We start from the raw sequence: 12,854 nt of genomic DNA on the forward strand, positions 1-12,854 counted from the left end.
GCCAGCTACCCACACCCTGTACAGAGCTCCATGGCTCTTGAGATAGCCCCCCATATGCCAGCTTCCCACACCCTGCACATAGCTCTATGGCTCTCGAGATTGCACCCCATATGCCAGCTACCCACACCCTGAACAGAGTTACACTGCTCTCGAGATTGCTCCCCATATGACAGCTACCCATACCCTGTAAAGAGCTCCGCTGCTCTAGAGATTGCTCCCCATGTGCCAACTACCCACACCCTGTACAGAGCTCCACTGCTCTCGAGATCGCTTCCCATATGCCAGTTACCCACACCCTATACAGAGCTCCACTGCTCTCGAGATAGCTCCCCAAATGCCAGCTACCCAAACCCTGTACACAGCTCCACTGCTCATGAGATAGCTCTCCATATGCCAGCTACCAATGCCCTGTACAGAGCTCCACTGCTCTCGAGATAGCTCCCCAAATGCCAGCTACCCACACCCTGTACAGAGCTCTGTTGCACTCGCGATAGCACCCCAAATGCCAGCTACCGACACCATGTACAGAGCTCCACTGCTCTTGAGATCGCTTCCCATATGCCAGTTACCCACACCCTGTACAGAGCTCTGCTTCTCTAGAGATAGCGCCCCATATGCCAGTTACCCATACCCAGTACAGAGCTCCACTGCTCTCCAAATAGCTCCCCATATGCCAGCTACCCACACACTGTACAGAGGTCCACTGCTCTCGAGATAGCTCCCCATATGCCAGTTACCCACACCCTGGGCAGAGCTCCGCTGCTCATGAGATAGCTCCCCATATGCCAGCTACCCACACCCTGTTCAGAGCTCTGTTGCTCTCGCGATAGCTCCCCAAATGCCAGCTACCGAAATCCTGTACAGAGCTCCACTGGTCATGAGATAGCTCCCCATATGCCAGCTACCCACAACCTGTACAGAGCTCCACTGCTCTCCAGATAGCTCCCCAAATGCCAGCTACCCACACCCTGTACAGAGCTCTGCTGCTCTCAAGATAGCTCCCCAAATGCCAGCTACCCACAAACCCTGTACAGAGCTCCGCTGCTCATGAGATAGCTCCCCATATGCCAGCTACCCACACCCTGTACAGAGCTCCACTTTTCTCGAGATCACTTCCCATATGCCAGTTACCCACGCCCAGTACAGAGCTCCACTGCTCTCCAGATAGCTCCCCATATGCCAGCTACCCACAACCTATACAGAGCTCCACTGCTCTCGAGATAGCTCTGCATATGCCAGCTTCCCACACCCTGTACAGAGCTCCACAGCTCTCGAGATAGCTCCCCATATGCCAGCTACCCACTCCAGGTACAGCGCTCCACTGCTCTTGAGAAAGCTCCCCAAATGCCAGCTACCCACACCCTGTACAGAACTCCACTGCTCTCCAGATAGCTCCCCAAATGCCAGCTACCCACACCCTGTACAAAGCTTTGCTGCTCATGAGATAGCTCCCCATATGCCAGCTACCCACACCCTGTACAGAGCTCCACAGCTCATGAGATAGCTCCCCTTATACCAGCTACCCACACCCTGTACAGAGCTCCACTGCTCTCAAGATAGCTCCCCATATGCCAGCTACCCACACCATGTACAGAGCTCCCCTGCTCATGAGATAGCTCCCCATATGCCAGCTACCCACACCCGGTACAGAGCTCCACAGCTCTCGAGCTCTCGAGATAGCTCTCCATATGCCAGCTAACCACACCCTGTACAGAGCTCCGCTGCTCTCGAGATAGCTCCCCAAATGCCAGCTACCAACACCATGTACAGAGCTCTGCTGCTCATGAGATAGCTCCCCATATGCCAGCTACCCACACTCTGTCGAGAGATCCACAGTTCTCGAGATAGCTCCCCAAATGTTAGCTACCCACACGCTGTACAGAGCTCCGCTGCTCATAAGATAGCTCCCTATATGCCAGCTACCCACACCCTGCACAGAGCTCCACTGCTCTGAACCATATCTGCCAACTCACCTGCTTTTGGTGGGTGTCAGCCGACACTTAGGAAGCTGTCTCACCCACCAAGCTCCATACACGCCCATAGCAATCAATGGGCTTTCACCCGCCCAATACAAAATCTGGTGTTTTCACCCACCCAGATGCCATTAAAGGTTGAGAACAAAGGCGGTGTTAGGCAGAAACCTGTGCAGTTCCTTTTGGTAACACTGCAAAAGATTTAGGACTGCAGGTGTTGGCAGTAAACCCACTTGGTAGCAGTCTGTACCACACCGATTCACTGTTGGTAGCTGTGGCTGAGCAGTCAGACTTCCCTCAAGAAGAGTTAGGCAGTATGTAAAGTATACACAATAGGCACTCAGACACAATAGCACAAGCAAACACTGACAAGAGCTTGGGTTTCACGGTATATCATTATTTATTTAAAAAGACACACTTAGAGAAACACTCCAGCACTATTATTATGAAACACTTCAAAAACACTGTTACTATTACTATGTACTCCACAGATTCCCTATCAGACAAGTCTTAGTTAACACCACTTATTTCCAGACAGAGGTGAGCGCTTAACTAAAGATGGCACTCTGATAGGTTAACGAAATTGGGAGGGAAAAGACAGAGATTAGGAAAGCACACAACACACAGACTTTAGAACGATAATGCAAGGCAAGAAAAGGCAGAGTCTATCGGTGGGTCAAAGTCCAAAGGCCGGGCCCGCTCTTAGAGAGAGTTAGGCACAAATGTGTCCAGGATCACACGGTTAGACAGAGTCACAAAGTCTTGCAAAGAGTTCTTTAAAGAAGGAAGTGAGCTTTAGAAAAGATTAGTTAGGGTGTCCCAGGCTAACCAGGATCGAAGGCCGAGGGCTAAAACTACCTCGTACAATCGTTTGCAAGGGAAGCCGGGCGAAACACAGTACCTGATGTGGAAAGGATCCTCCAGCGGGGGCAGATGTTCCTGGCTGTGGGTGCAAGTCGCAGCATCGTCTCAAGGAAGAAAAGGTCTCAAGGAAGAGGAAAGATGAAGGTCGTTGCACTGCCAGGGATGAGGCCAGCCGTGGAGTTACCCAGCCACAGGGTACAACCCTTTGTTCGTGGTTGCGGTAAAAACGTGGTATTCCGACTACCAAAAGTGCTTGGCACAGGTAGGACGGCCACGAGATGTTCCAGGAGCGGAAAAGGAAGGTAAAACTGGTTATCCCCACCAGTCAAAGGAAGAAGACTCTCCGGACTGGAGATCTTCTCTGTCGTTGGGGGTGAAGAGTCGGTTCAGCAGGGCTCCACCAGTGGTGTCATCGTTGCAGGTCGGCTCAGCAGCTCCCTCGTCGGATTCCTAGGTCCTGTGGCGACTTCTGAAGAACCAGTCCCAGATACCCTGCTTTTATGCAGCAAACCCCCATTCATTCAGCCTAGCTGTCATTCAAACATGCTAAGTGGTGAGCGGGGCGGCTCACCACTTGGGCCAATTGGCAAGGCAACTCAGTCCAGGGTGCCTAAACCCCCTCCCACACCCCCTGTGGTACCCAGACAGAATGGCACCACCTTGGAGGGCTTCTGTGTAGAAGCCCGCCAAAAGTGGAACAAAGGGCTCAACTTTGGGTTAGAGTCACAGAAGTGAACACATACGCTATTTTAGAACCGAGTTTCGGCAAAAAACTACCAACCGGAGGATTATTATTAAATAAATAAACCTGCGGTATGTTCGAGGCAATGGTAAAAAGTATTAGTCTCGAACAATGGGAAAATCCCATAGGGAAATATTCGCGGTTGAATATTTCGAGTAGTATCCACTGTCACCAGCCAAAACTCGATCAGGGCGGACGGAGACGTGCCCCCTCGAACAACAGACCCCGGGGCAATCGAATTGCCCCGACCAGTACGTCCACAATATGATGGTTTGTACTGGTTCTGTTCAGAATTCAAGACTAGTAAAGTCAATGGTGACTTTACATGCCCTGGGAGACAGTAGTCAGTCCCAGGGTATGGAGTCTATGTTTGGGGGCCACTATGACACCCCTGTGTTACTGCACTGAGTGTCCTGTGTAACACACATCAAAAAAACACATGAGGCCCCATGGAGTAAAAGACCCCATAGCCCATTAAACACATATAGAATCAAAGGAACACACTCAAATCATGTCCAAGAGTGAGGGTAAAAGAGGCTCATTCTTGGCAGGAGAAAAAAATAAACCCAAGAAATCCAGCAAAGCTGCTGGGGGACTCACTAGGTTAGGAAATTCAGCCTAAACAGAGAATTCTCCCTAACAGGCGGGAACAATCTATATATTTGATTTTGAATTAAATCAAAAATTCAGGTAGGTCGGCTTGATTGATTTCATGCCTTTGATATACAAACCCATCAAAAACAAAGAGTGATTAAATATGGAAGGAATGATAAAAGAGGGTGCGTGAAAGAGGCAAACACAGACACACCTGATGAGAGAATCCGTCGTAAGGAGTGCAACATGGAACTTATTGAAGACGAAACACACTTTCGCCATCACCTCCACTGAACTGGGAATCAACACACGATAAGGACCTCTCTTTCTTTTATTTTATTTTTAGAATTTTTAAAGCATTCGCACAGTCCGCGGGCATCGAGGCGCTGTTACAGGAATTGTTTGTTTTTTAGTTGCGTAATTGTTTTGGTCTTAGTTGCGTATTTATAATGTGCTTAGATGCCCAGAGGTTACTAAGCACGGACCCGGGGATCGAACCTGTGTTGTTTTCTGTCGTCTTGCTTCTGTGCTTCTGAGCTATCCTCCCGGGTCAAACATGCCAAGGTTACTTTCTCCCGCCTAAATAAATCTCACCCCAATGCAATCCTATGGGAACATTAGTTTCTCCCACTTTCTGTGATTCATTCTCTCTCCAGGTGCCTAGAAGGACGACATGTACGTGTTGGAGACTTTAAATCACCAGCTTCCAAAAGCTACAAAAAAGAACAGAAATGCAAATAGTCTCAGTTTAAATCTGTGAGACAGTACCCTTGTCCCGATATTAAACATCAGCATCCATCCAGGAAGCTTTAGTGACAGATATGGACGGAGTTGCAATGATAATGATGTGATATTTTTGCGTTTCGCCTCTTGCTGCACTTCCGGTGCGTGTTGAGCGAGCAGTTTCCGGTGTCCCCTTTGCGTGCGCGCTCCAGGGATCAGTGTATCAGTAGTACGCACGCTCACTTCCGTATCCCTCTCATGCGCATGCGCTTCTTCACAATGGTAATCGTATCTCAGGAATGCGCATGCTCCGATAGAGCGTTCTCACCTCAAGCATGCGCAGGATAGGCAGTGTCCCACTCGAGCATGCGCAGAAAGGAGCCACGGAAAACAGCCCGCACCCGGCTTTGCTGTGGACGTCGCCGGCCCGGGGGTTCGCTCCGGAGCTTCTGAGCGCGGGTGAGCGCCCCCGCCCCCTGCTCATCTCCCAGACCTCCTCACCTGCCCCCTGCTCATCTCCCAGACCCCCTCCCCTGCCTCCTGCTCATCTCCCAGACCTCCTCACCTGCCCCCTGCTCATCTCTCTAACCCCCTCCCCCGCTCATCTCCCAGACCCCCTCCCCTGCCTCCTGCTCATCTCTCTGACCCCCTCCCCTGCCTCCTGCTCATCTCTCTGACCCCCTCCCCTGCCTCCTGCTCATCTCTGACCCCCTCCCCTGCCTCCTGCTCATCTCTCTGACCCCCTCCCCTGCCTCCTGCTCATCTCTCTGACCCCCTCCCCTGCCTCCTGCTCATCTCTCTGACCCCCTCCCCTGCCCCCTGCTCATCTCCCAGACCCCCTCCCCTGCCTCCTGCTCATCTTTCTGACCCCCTCCCCCGCTCATCTCTCAGACCCCCTCCCCTGCCTCCTGCTCATCTCCCAGACCCCCTCCCCTGCCTCCTGCTCATCTTTCTGACCCCCTCCCCCGCTCATCTCCCAGACCCCCTCCCCTGCCTCCTGCTCATCTCCCAGACGCTCCTGCTCATCTCCCAGCCCGCCTCCTGCTCATCTCCCAGACCTCCTCCCCTGCCTCCTGCTCATCTCTCTGACCCCCTCTCCCGCTCATCTCCCAGACCCCCTCCCCTGCCTCCTGCTCCTCTCAGACCCCCCCGCCCCCTGTTCCTCTCTGAGCCCCCCCTCCCCTTCCTCCTATCTCAGACCCCCTCCCCCGCCTCCTGCTCATCTCCCAGACCCCCTCCCCCGCCTCCTGCTCATCTCCCAGACCCCCTCCCCCGCCTCCTGCTCATCTCCCAGACCCCCTCCCCCGCCTCCTGCTCATCTCCCAGACCCCCTCCCCCGCCTCCTGCTCATCTCCCAGACCCCCTCCCCCGCCTCCTGCTCCTATCTCAGACCCCCTCCCCTGCCTCCTGCTCATCTCTCAGACCCCCTCCCCTGCCTCCTGCTCATCTCTCAGACCCCCCCGCCCCCTGTTCCTCTCTCTGAGCCCCCCCCTTCCTCCTATCTCAGACCCCCTCCCCTGCCTCCTGCTCATCTCTCTGACCCCCTCCCCTGCCTCCTGCTCATCTCTCTGACCCCCGCCCCTGCCTCCTGCTCATCTCCCAGACGCCCCTGCCTCCTGCTCATCTCCCAGCCCGCCTCCTGCTCATCTCCCAGACCCCCTCCCCCGCCTCCTGCTCCTCTCTCAGACCCCCTCGCCCCCTGTTCCTCTCTCTGAGCCCCCCTCCCCTTCCTCCTATCTCAGACCCCCTCCCCTGCCTCCTGCTCATCTCTCAGACCCCCTCCCCTGCCTCCTGCTCATATCTCAGACCCCCTCCCCTGCCTCCTGCTCATATCTCAGACCCCCTCCCCTGCCTCCTGCTCATATCTCAGACCCCCTCCCCTGCCTCCTGCTCATATCTCAGACCCCCTCCCCTGCCTCCTGCTCATATCTCAGACCCCCTCCCCTGCCACCTGCTCATATCTCAGACCCCCTCCCCCTCCCCTGCCTCCTGCTCATCTCTCAGACCCTCCCGCAGAAAGGAGGTACTTGAGCCAGTTTGGGAAAACTGTTTGCATTTTAGCCAATGTGAAGCTGGGTAGGGATGGGCGAGTCCCTACTAGGGTGGCCAACTCTTTGATAGTCTGTTGCGGGACACTTGCCCACAAGGAGGTGATGACGTCATGTCATTCACTTGGCCCGCCCCTTTTTGAAATGTAATTTTTTTTAATGGCTCTTAATTCCTGGCTTAATTGAAATGCAAATGGTATGTCCTTGTGTTCAGCAAAAACCAAGGAGCACAGACTACAAAAGGTAAATAACTGCAGTGATCTATGTATGCCTCGCTGCACACGTTGTTCTTTGTGTCTGATGTGGCTTGTCTCATGGCCTGCATACTCGTGCTCTCCTTGTCCGTTTCTGTACAGTGTCCCCCCTCCCCATCATCGTACACTGTGACTGGGATAGGAACCAATAGTGGCCCTGGATATTGTTTTCAAAGTGGCCTCATGTTGCATTGAGCAAAGAAGAATAACGAGCAATCCCAGCCCCTAAACGGAGAGTTTGGATGAAGGTAAAAGTGTGCATTTTGTAATGCACATTTATCCTTAAACAGTGATTAAAAAGTCAGATTTGCAACATGTTCAACTTATTTCAGGGGTCCCCTGAAGACAAATTTCTTCCACCCAATCAAAAAGAATCTATGTCCCAGTCCCGACCCCTGCGCCCCTGTCACATTCCGTAGCTTGATATGCTGGCCCAAAGAGTCTCCATTCCTCCCACCCTTTCTCCCCATCGCAACCCATATCTTGATTTGTATTTGTTATTTTATTTCAATGTATTTACTTGTACCGTGCCGTTAGACCCCAGGCATCGGTGCGCCAACAATAAGGAATAGACAGGGGACTAACGGTATGACAGGACAATTAACAAGAAACCTGATAGAGTACTGTCTCACTAAGCTAGTCAAACCCTGACCTGGTTTCACTGAAATAGGGGAGTTTTAAGTTTCTTTCTGAAGGTGGTGTAGACTCTAGTCTTAGTTATAGTGGTAGGTTTTTCCATTTGGTTGCAGCCTTTATAGGGAAGGCATTACCCAAGCCATTGGATCACTTGTGAGGTGCATTAGTGATCTGGTCCTGTGCTTCTGATCTCACGGCTTGCCCCGGTACATAGCGAGTGATCTTTTCCTTCAGGTATGCTGGAGCTTTCCCATGTAGACCTCTATGAACCAGGGTCAAAGCCTTGAACTGGATCCTGCCTTCCACAGACAGCCAATGCATGTCCCTTCCGTCTTTGCTGATGTGCTCTTTCCTGGTTTTCTTTTTCACTATTCTTTGTTGTTCTGAATCACTTGGCATTTTGTTATGCACCACTTATTCCTAGTAGTAGAGCTTTGCCATAGTCCATCCGAGACAATATGGTAGCTCAGGTGATGGCTGCGCGGTTTCCCACACTCGGGTAAGGTTGCATTGCTCTAAGGAGCTGAAGATGGAAGGGACCGTTTTCACTCACAAATATAACCTATGCTTCTGCACTCATTGAGCCTTCCAAAAACATCCCGTGTGTCTTCACTTTGCCTACTACCTGTATGGGGTAGTCTCTGATGTGAAATGGCTCGTACTGAGGGGCCAACTTGGCCCGAGCTTGGTGAGAGCCGAAAACCATCAGCTCTGTTTTGTTGCCATTAAGGCACATCCAAATGTTGTCCATGATATGATATGATATCTGGCATTTATAATGCGCCTACACACACGTGTTTCAATTGATTTATATAGGGCCTTTACTTTGGCAATATCCTGTGAGTAGTTACCACTCGGCTCTACCACCAACTGGGTATCGTCTGCGTAGTTGGTGAAATGTGCACCGATGTCATCTAAATCTACGCAGATGGATCTGAGATAGAGGTTGAAAAAGAACGGTGATAAACTGGCACCTTGAGGGACATCACAGAGTATGGAGGTCTCATGGGAAAATGTATCTCCCCAATGGACCTTAGATTTCCTCTCTGTAAGGAAAGAAGCCAACCAGCTGCTGGCTCCTTTGGAGCAATTTGCCACCTTCTCTAGTAACTGTTGGAGCTGTTCATGGTCCAAAAGAATGAGTGTGGCACTTAGATCGAGGAGTATTAGTAGCCATGTGTTCCCTTTGTCTATTATGGTGAGCGTGTGCGTTTGTCAATCAAGCATTGCTCTTCCCGTGCTATGACCTGCTCGGAGACCCGACTGTCGATTATGTAATATCGTGTTTTCTTTCAACATGGGACTGCAGTTGAACCGTGGCAATCTTATCAATCTCCTTAAGGAGGAAATTACAATTTGTTATAGGCCTCAAAATTACAGGTTCACTTTGATCTAACACTGGTTTCTTCACCAGTGGTGTGATGGTTACTGTTTTGATGCTTGTTGGCACTAAGTCGTTGAAGGTTGCATTAACAGTCTTAGTGAGCAGTGGGGCAAAGATCTTTATATTCTCCAGAATCATCTTCAGAGGGAGGACATTTTCGGCACATGATATAGGTTTCATTGAGGACAGCGATTTAGCCACGTCTTCAATTGTGACATCATGGAAATTGAAAGTTTCTTGATGATTCAATGATTTTCTCATGATGGGCGGGTCGACCTGGACCTTGAATGATATCTGAGCATCTATTATCAGATCCCTGTCGCTTTTAATGTTGTTTGAGAAGGCTGCCTGAACCATATTGCAATCTTCCTGGGACGGTGTAAACATAGATGCTAATGATTTTGGCTTCTACTGGCGGAATTTGCGGCTGACCTAATTTGTTCGTTAAAGTAGGTCATTTTTGCTTCACAAAGGTTTCTCAATTTCTTTCCAACTTTACTTATTGGCCTACGATGGGTTCTTCAGCCAGCCGCCCTCTCTTCCCTTTTTCCTTTCTTTAGCTCTACTAATTTGGAGTCAAACCATTTTTGATGGTTTATATTTGGTCTGACCAATTTAGACCTTAGTGGTGCCCTCGGGTCCGCCAGCTCTTTTACATGGTGTATATATAGTTTGAGATGAGTTCATCACACAAATCCTCCTCTTTGGATTCCCTCAAAACTTTCATTATGTACTGTTCTAGGTGTGCGGTCTCAATTTTCTTGTAATTCCTGCTATGTAGTCTCTTCTGCTCATTACAGTTATTTTTCTGTTGAGGATATTTTATGGACAAAGTGAATGAGACTTTAAAGTGGTCTGTCCAAATGCACGGCATGGTTGTTTACCCACTAGTCTCTAGGTTATGCGTAACAACCCAGTCAAGTTGGTTCCCGTTTGCCATGGTAGGATCAGCGTTCATGACCCTGTAATCGATATTATTCAACCTCTTCTCGAGTTCTATTTGCTAGACACACCTTTAGTGTTTAGTATTTTTCCCTTATGAGGTGGATTGATGTTGTGACGTGGTCTTCCTGAGTCAGTGCAGTATGTGTGGAATGTTCCCTCCTCTAGGTTCTATTTACTAGACACACCTTTAGTGTTTAGTATTTTTCCCTTATGAGGTGGATTGGTGTTGTGACTCGGTCTTCCTGAGTCAGTGCAGTATGTGTGGAATGTTCCCTCCTCTGGGTTCTATTTACTAGACACACCTTTAGTATTTTTCCTGTATGAGGTGGATTGGTGTTGTAACTTGGTCTTCCTGAGTCAGTGCAGTATGTGTGGAATGTTCCCTCCTCTGGGTTCTATTTACTAGACACACCTTTAGTGTTTAGTATTTTTCCGTTATGAGGTGGATTGGTGTTGTGACGTGGTCTTCCTGAGTCAGTGCACTATGTGTGGAATGCTCCCTCTAGGGTCTATTTACTAGACACACCTTTAGTGTTTAGTATTTTTCTCTTATGAGGTAGATTGGTGTTGTGACTCGGTCTTCCTGAGTCAGTGCACTATGTATGGAATGCTCCCTCCTCTAGGGTCTATTTGCTAGACATACCTTTAGTGTTTTAGTATTTTTCCCTTATGAGGTGGATTGGTGTTGTGACTCGGTCTTCCTGAGTCAGTGCAGTATGTGTGGAATGTTCCCTCCTCTAGGTTCTATTTACTAGACACACCTTTAGTGTTTTAGTATTTTTCCCTTATGAGGTGGATTGGTGTTGTGACGTGGTCTTCCTGAGTCAGTGCAGTATGTGTGGAATGTTCCCTCCTCTGGGTTCTATTTACTAGAAACACCTTTAGTGTTTATATTTTTCCGTTATGAGGTGGATTGGTGTTATGACTCGGTCTTCCTGAGTCAGTGCAGTATGTGTGGAATGTTCCCTCCTCTAGATCTATTTACTAGACACACCTTTAGTGTTTAGTATTTTTCCCGTATGAGGTGGATTGGTGTTGTGACGTGGTCTTCCTGAGTCAGTGCACTATGTGTGGAATGCTCCCTCTAGGGTCTATTTACTAGACACACCTTTAGTGTTTAGTATTTTTCCGTTATGAGGTGGATTGGTGTTGTGACGTGGTCTTCCTGAGTCAGTGCAGTATGTGTGGAATGTTCCCTCCTCTAGGCTCTATTTACTAGACACACCTTTAGTGTTTAGTATTTTTCCCTTATGAGGTGGATTGGTGTTGTGACGTGGTCTTCCTGAGTCAGTGCAGTATGTGTGGAATGTTCCCTCCTCTGGGTTTTATTTACTAGACACACCTTTAGTGTTTTAGTATTTTTCCCTTATGAGGTGGATTGGTGTTGTGACGTGGTCTTCCTGAGTCAGTGCAGTATGTGTGGTCTTCCTGAGTAAGTGCAGTATGTGTGGAATGTTCCCTCCTCTGGGTTCTATTTGCTAGACACACCTTTAGTGTTTAGTATTTTTCCATTATGAGGTGGATTGGTGTTATGACTCGGTCTTCCTGAGTCAGTGCAGTATGTGTGGAATGTTCCCTCCTCTGGGTTCTATTTGCTTGACACACCTTTAGTGTTTAGTATTTTTCCCTTATGAGGTGGATTGGTGTTGTGACGTGGTCTTCCTGAGTCAGTGCAGTATGTGTGGAATGTTCCCTCCTCTAGGTTCTCTTTACTAGACACAGCTTTAGTGTTTAGTATTGTTCCCTTATGAGGTGGATTGGTGTTGTGACTTGGTCTTCCTGAGTCAGTGCAGTATGTGTGGAATGTTCCCTCCTCTGGGTTCTATTTACTAGACACACCTTTAGTGTTTAGTATTTTTCCCTTATGAGGTGGATTGGTGTTGTGACTTGGTCTTCCTGAGTCAGTGCAGTATGTGTGGAATGTTCCCTCCTCTGGGTTCTATTTACTAGACACACCTTTAGTGTTTAGTATTTTTCTCTTATGAGGTAGATTGGTGTTGTGACTCGGTCGTCCTGAGTCAGTGCAGTATGTGTGGAATGGTCCCTCCTCTAGGTTCTATTTACTAGACACACCTTTAGTGTTTAGTATTTTTCCCGTATGAGGTGGATTGGTGTTGTGACTCGGTCTTCCTGAGTCAGTGCAGTGTGTGTGGAATGTTCCCTCCTCTGGGTTCTATTTACTAGACACACCTTTAGTGTTTAGTATTTTTCCCTTATGAGGTGGATTGGTGTTGTGGCGTGGTCTTCCTGAGTCAGTGCAGTATGTGTGGAATGGTCCCTCCTCTAGGTTCTATTTACTAGACACACCTTTAGTGTTTAGTATTTTTCCCTTATGAGGTGGATTGGTGTTATGACTCGGTCTTCCTGAGTCAGTGCAGTATGTGTGGAATGTTCCCTCCTCTGGGTTCTATTTGCTAGACACACATTTAGTGTTTTATATTGTTCCCTTATGAGGTGGATTGGTGTTGTGACGTGGTCTTCCTGAGTCGGTGCAGTATGTGTGGAATGCTCCCTCCTCTAGGTCCTATTTACTAGACACACATTTAGTGTTTAGTATTTTTCCCTTATGAGATGGATTGGTGTTGTGACTTGGTCTTCCTGAGTCCGTGTGGAATGCTCCCTCCTCTAGGGTCTATTTACTAGACACACCTTTAGTGTTTAGTATTTTCCCCTTATGAGGTGGATTGGTGT

The 12,854-nt window shown here is 49.2% G+C and overlaps 1 protein-coding gene across 2 annotated transcripts in view; it reads left to right on the forward strand.

Moving 5' to 3' along the window:
- The first annotated feature begins 5,266 nt into the window (after nucleotides 1-5,266).
- Nucleotides 5,267-12,854, forward strand: part of LOC138511112 (zinc finger protein 615-like) — a 110,623-nt gene continuing 103,035 nt past the window's right edge. Inside the window, exon 1 of one of the 2 annotated variants that reach the window (XM_069626595.1) lies at nucleotides 5,267-5,355. The gene's annotated coding sequence lies outside the window, so the exon portion shown is untranslated. The remainder of the gene's footprint in view (nucleotides 5,356-12,854) is intronic. The other variant, XM_069626596.1, reaches the window with a different exon arrangement.

The sequence above is a fragment of the Ambystoma mexicanum genome, chromosome 6p (genome assembly GCF_040938575.1).
Source record: "Ambystoma mexicanum isolate Mex_15411 chromosome 6p, UKY_AmexF1_1, whole genome shotgun sequence".
Lineage (NCBI taxonomy): Eukaryota > Metazoa > Chordata > Amphibia > Caudata > Ambystomatidae > Ambystoma > Ambystoma mexicanum.